Raw genomic sequence first — 6,187 nt, 5'->3', positions numbered from 1 at the left:
AAAAAAAAAAAAAAAAATGAGCCAATTGTGAGGATAGTCTGTTGGTCATTAGGACGTAAGTACAAATACACATCTGGGGAAAAATATCTACAGTATTCATTTATTTCCAGTGAATCACTGGAAAAATATTTCATTATAATACAATCCTAAATTTGATATAGAAATTATTTTAAAAATTTAGTTGGTGTACAGTTTTTTCTACCTGATATTTGTGTGCCAAGTATTCTATTAGGTACTTAAAGAAATACAAAATATAAAAGAGATGTATCTCCACTTTCAAAGTAAATTGAGTTGTAGGCAACCATAAAGTGGTATGCTAATGATATATATTTGGAAGTTATTAGCTTTTTGCATTCTCCACAAATACTTAAATTTTATTTGTATGCTACCTTCAGACAGTAATTTGTTTTACTATTTTTGTTGTTGTTGCTTCAGCCCTGATCTTTTTCTCCACATCCTAATACAGATTAATGTCTTTTAGTTGCTGTTAAATTTGTTTGCTCATCCTTTGTCATATGTATAATTTAAATGATTTATTAAAATTAATGAAAAGCTAAATCTTTATATTGAAAGGATAAAAAATCCCCTAGATGAAAGCTTGCATGGAAAATCCCCTAGGGTTTTTTCTAAATCACTTAATTTTCTCTATTTTGTGGCTATAGAAATCTTTAAGCAATAATTTCCCTGTTCTTAGAAAAAAATTTTGAGATGTACTTTCATCATAACCCTGTTCACACTTGCTTAAGGTCAATTGGTGGATTGGTGCTTTTCTTTAAAAGGACAATTATCTGAGGCTTGGTGTAGGTTTTTGTGCACCTTAGCTCTTTTCTTGCAGCATATTGTCATTGTCACTTTGGAATCCTCCTTCCCAAATGCGTGACTTCTCCTTAACCTTCACATTGGTCGCTCTCCTGGCAGCACTTACTTCTGCCCATTCATTTCTTCTAGAAATTCTTTGTCTTTTGCTCTAGAAGCATAATTCTTTTCTAGATTTCCTTACTGATATTTCATTAGTTTTTCTCCTTTATCACTCATCACTTAAATTGATCTGAAGAATTTTGTCCTCAATTTTTTTATTTAAAAAAGTTTTTAAAATATCACCCAAATGGCAGTAATATCCAAGTCAGTATGTTGAAATAAATTTCTAGATTATTTATTGCATAAGCAGCCCACTGAAAAATTTATTCAACAGTATTCCACTGAGAGTCAAAAACATATTGATTTAATTATTATTGATCTGTTAAAGAAAACAATCTAAAAAAACCAAACTGGGAATTTTCAATAAACAAATCAAAACTTAGATGTGATTATAACCTAAAGGGCTCACAGGGTGAATGTGAAACAAGCTGCTGTCTCAGGGCCTTCCTATGGAAGACATGTAGTACTTAGATTTGTTGTCTTGCCTTCCTCCTGTCTGAACTTAGTATTAATAAAAGTTAGTCTGAGAAATTTTTTTTTTTACAATCTTATGGGTTATTTTTAGTGAAAACTTTTTAGAAGTAGAATACCCATAAAGTGCACAGATCAAATGTGTGCATCTCAAGTGGTGTTCCATTTTCAAAAAATAAATACATGTGGACAGCACTTCTATTTTTAAAAAGTCAGAAACTGCCTCCTCATGCCCTTTCCATTCTTACTCATTATTCCTTAACCCAGGCATAACCACTCTCCTGACCTCCGACAGTATAAATTAGCTATGCAAACTTTGGAGCTTAACCAAATGAGTCATACAGGACGGATGTTCACAGAGCCTACTTAGATATTATGGATCCTTGCCAGGAATATAAAAAAGTGTTGCAGATAAGGCCAACAAATACTTGGGCTGGTGGTGCAGGGGCAAAATAATTTACCAAGTCAGTTGTAGATAAAGAAAGGCAGATTTATTAGAGAAAGTATGAAAATATGTTGTAAGAAAGCAATGATCACATCAGCATGAGAGAAAGAAACTGCAATAAAGCAAGGGCTTGCTGGAGATTTTATAGGATAGTGTTTCTGCTGTGTGCTGAAGAAGGCTTTGTGCGGTACTGATAACACCAAGGTTGCAAGTGAGCTAACTTGCAGGTAGCTGGTGATAAGTTGGGTGCATGAGGGCTACGTGTTCTGGACCATGACGAAAAGCAGACTTACAGCTTATCTGCTTTCTTTTTTTGCTTTTCCTTGGTCCTGCCAGCCTGACTCCTTTTTCCAGATAGGACTCCATAAAAAGTGCTCTGGGTCAGCTAGCTGGCCAGCTGTTGACAATGTACCTGCGCTGACTACCCTTTTCTTTGTAAATTTGACCCTACAATGACCAACCAGCAAAGCCATGTAAAGCCTATGGAAAAACCTGGTTGACAAGTGTTGGGCCACAGACCCAGACCCCAGAGGTGGCGTAGAGGTGGAACCAGCACCATTTGAATGTATGTTCTAAAAAAGGGCAAGGGATTAAGAATCTGTGACCAGAAGAAAGGGAAATGAATGCAGAGCAAGTAGAAGATGACAAGATGCCACTGCACCCTGCACAAGAGATGTCTTTGCTACTGCTGAGCAAAGTGACAGGGTTTATCACCTGAGGATATTGAAAAATATTTGCACATTTAAATATGCCCTTCTTTCAGTTTCCATCTTTCAATGAAATCAGGCCACAATCATTACAGAAGTATTGTGACTCTAAGAACACATGGGAGCACAGACAAAAGCAACCTAGATTTCTCTTTCTTGCCTTTAGCCAAAGAAATGCCAAACACTTATGACAGCTTATAACTCAAAGTTCAAAAATGGGCTGGCAAGATGGCCGAATAGGAGCATCTTAGGTCTGCAGCTTCCAGCGAGACCAACTCAGAAGGTGGGTGATTTCTGCATTTCCAACTGAGGTACCCTGTTATCTCATTGTAAATAGTTAGGCAGTGGGTGCAGCCTACAGAGGGTGAGCAGCAGCAGGTTGGGGCATCATCTCACCCAGGAAGTACAAGGAGTGGGTGGGGGGGTGCACCCTTTCCCAGCCAAGGGAAGCCATGATGGACTGTGCTATCTGGCCCAGATACTACATTTTTCCCACAGTTTTTGCAATTTGCAGACCAGGAGATTCCCTAGTGTGCCTACACCACCAAGGCCCTGGGTTTCAAACACAACACTGGGCAGCTGTTCAAGGCAGACACTGAGCTAGCTGCAGGAGTTTGTTTTTTTTTTTCTTACCCCAGTGGCACCTAGAATCCCACTGAGACAGAACCATTCACTCCCCTGGAAAGGGGGCTGAAGCCAGAGAGACAAGTGGTCTCCCTCAGCAGGTCCCACTCCCACAGAACCCAGCAAGCTAAGAACTGCTGGCCTGAAATTCTCACTGCTAGCACAGCAGTCTGAAGTTGACCTAGGATGTTCCAGTTTGGTGGGGGGAAGGGCATCCACCATTACTGAGGTACATCCACCATTACTGAGCTTTCCCCTGACAGTGCTATAAAGGCCTAGAGGTTCAGACCGGGCAGAACTCAACACAGTGCAGCAAAGCAGCTGTGGCAGACTGCCTCTCTAGATTCCTCTTCACCTAGAAGGGTATCTCTGAAAGAAAGGCAGCAGCCCCAGTCAGGAGCTTATAGATAAAACTCCCCTCTTACTGGGACAAAGCATCTTGGGGAAGGGGGTTGCTGTGGGCACACCTTCAGCAGTCCTAAACATTCCTGCTTGCCAGCTCTGAGGAGAGCAGCAGATTTTTACAAGTAGAGTTCTACCAGTACAGCACTTGAGCTCTGCTAAGGGACAGACTGACTCCTCAAGTGGATCACTGACCCCTGTGCCTCCTGACTGGGAGAGACCTCCCAACAGGGGTTGACAGACACCTCATACAGAAGAGCTTCCACTGGCATCAGGCCGGTGCCCCTCTGGGATGAAGCTTCTAGAGGAAGAGGTGGGCAGCCATCTTTGCTGTTCTGCAGCCTCTGCTGGTGATACCCAGGCAGATAGAATCTAGAGTGGAACTCCAGCAAACTGCACTCCAGGAGAAGAGGGATCTGACTGTTAGAAGAAAAACTAGCAAACAGAAAGCAATAACATCAACATCAACAAAAGAAACCCCCACACAGAAACCCCATCCAAAGGTCATCAGCCTCAAACATCAAAGGTAGATAAATTCATGAAGATGAGAAAAAAACAGCACAAAAATGCTGAAAATTCCAAAAACCAGAATGCCTCTTCTCCTCCAAATGATCACAACTCCTCTCTAGCAAGGGCACAAAACTGGACAGAGAATGAGTTCGATGAACTGACAGAAGAAAGCTTCAGAAGGTGGGTGATAACAAACTCCTCTGAGTTAAAGGAGCATGTTCTACCCCAATGCAAGGAAGCCAAGAACTTTGACAAAAGGTTACAGGAACTGCTAACTACAATAACCAGTTTAGAAAAGAACATAAATGACCTATCAGAGTTGAAAAACACAGCACAAGAACATCGTGAAGCATACACAACTATCAATAACTGAATAGATCAAGCAGAAGAAAGGATATCAGAGATTGAAGATCAATTTACTGAAATAAGATGTGAAGACAAGATTAGAGAAACAAGATTAAAAAGGAACAAAAAATATCTAATAAATGTGGGACTAGACCAAACTTACAATTGATTGGGGTCCCTGAAAGCAATAGGAAGAATGGAACCAAGTTGGAAAGCACACTTCAGGATATTTTCCAGGAGAACTTCCCCACCTAGCAAGACAGGCCAACATCCAAATTCAGGAAATACAGAGAACGCCACTAAGATACTCCTTGAGAATAGCAACCTCAAGACACATAATTGTCAGAATCTTCAAGGATGAAACAAAGGAAAAAATGTTAATGGCAACAAGAGAGAAAGGTTGGTGACCTACAAAGAAAAGCACATCAGACTAACAGCAGATCTTTCTTCAGAAACCCTACAAGCCAGAAGAAAATGCGAGCCAATATTCAACTTTCTTAAGGAAAAGAATTTTCAACCCAGAATTTCATATCCAGCCAAATTACGTTTCATAAGTCAAGGAGAAATAAAATCCTTTTTAGACAAGCAAATGCTGAGGGATTTTATTACCACCAGGCCTGCCTTATAAGAGCTCCTGAAGGAAGCACTAAATATGGAAAGGAAAAACCAGTACCAGCCACTGCATAAACACACCGAAATATAATGACCAATGACATTATGAAGAAACTGCATCAACCACTGTGCAAAATAACCAGTTAGCATCATGATGACAGGATCAAATTCACACATACCCACTTTAACCTTAAATGTAAATGGGCTAAATGTCCCAATTAAAAGACACAGACTGGCAAATTGGATAGAGTAAGACCCATCTGTGTGCTGCATTCAGGAGACACGTCTCATATGCAAAGATGCATATAAGCTAAAAATAAAAGGTTGGAGGAATATGTACCAAGCAAATGGAAAACAATAAAAGCAGGGGTTGCAATGCTAGTCTCTTATAAAACAGACTTTAAACCTTTAAACCAACAAAGATCAAAAAAGACAAAGAAGGTCATTACGTAATGGTAAAGGGATCAATGCAACAAGAAGAGCTAACTATTCTAAATATATATGCAGCCAATACAGGAGCACCCAGATTCATAAAGCAAGTTCGTAGAGACCTACAAAGAGACTTAGACTCCCACACAATAACAGTGGGAGACTTTAATACTCCACTGTCAATATTAGACAGATCAATTAGACAGAAAATTAACAAGGATATTCAGGACTTGAACTCAGCTCTGGACCAAGCAGACTTAATAGACATATACAGAACCCTCCACCCCAAATCAACAAAATATACATTCTTCTTAGCACCACATAGCACATATTTTAAAATTGACCATGTAATTGGAAGCAAAACACTCTTCAGCACATGCAAAAGAATGGAAATCATAAGAAACAGCCTCTCAGACTGCAGTGCAATCAAATTAGGACTTAGGATTAAGAAATTCACTCAAAATTGCAAAACTACATGGAAACTGAACATCCTGCTCCTGAATACTGGGTAAATGAAATTAAGGCAGAAATAACAATGTTCTTTGAAACCAATGAGAACAAAGAGACAATGTACCAGAATCTCTGGGGCACAACTAAAGCACTGTTTTGAGGGAAATTTATAGCACTAAATGCCCACATCAGAAAGTGTAAATGATCTAAAATCAATACCCTAATATCACAATTAAAAGAACTAGAGAAACAAGAGCAAACAAATTCAAAAGCT

Source organism: Colobus angolensis, unplaced genomic scaffold, assembly GCF_000951035.1.
Source record: "Colobus angolensis palliatus isolate OR3802 unplaced genomic scaffold, Cang.pa_1.0 Scaffold370, whole genome shotgun sequence".
Classification (NCBI taxonomy): Eukaryota; Metazoa; Chordata; class Mammalia; order Primates; family Cercopithecidae; genus Colobus; species Colobus angolensis.
Note: the sequence above shows the minus strand (reverse complement) of the source record.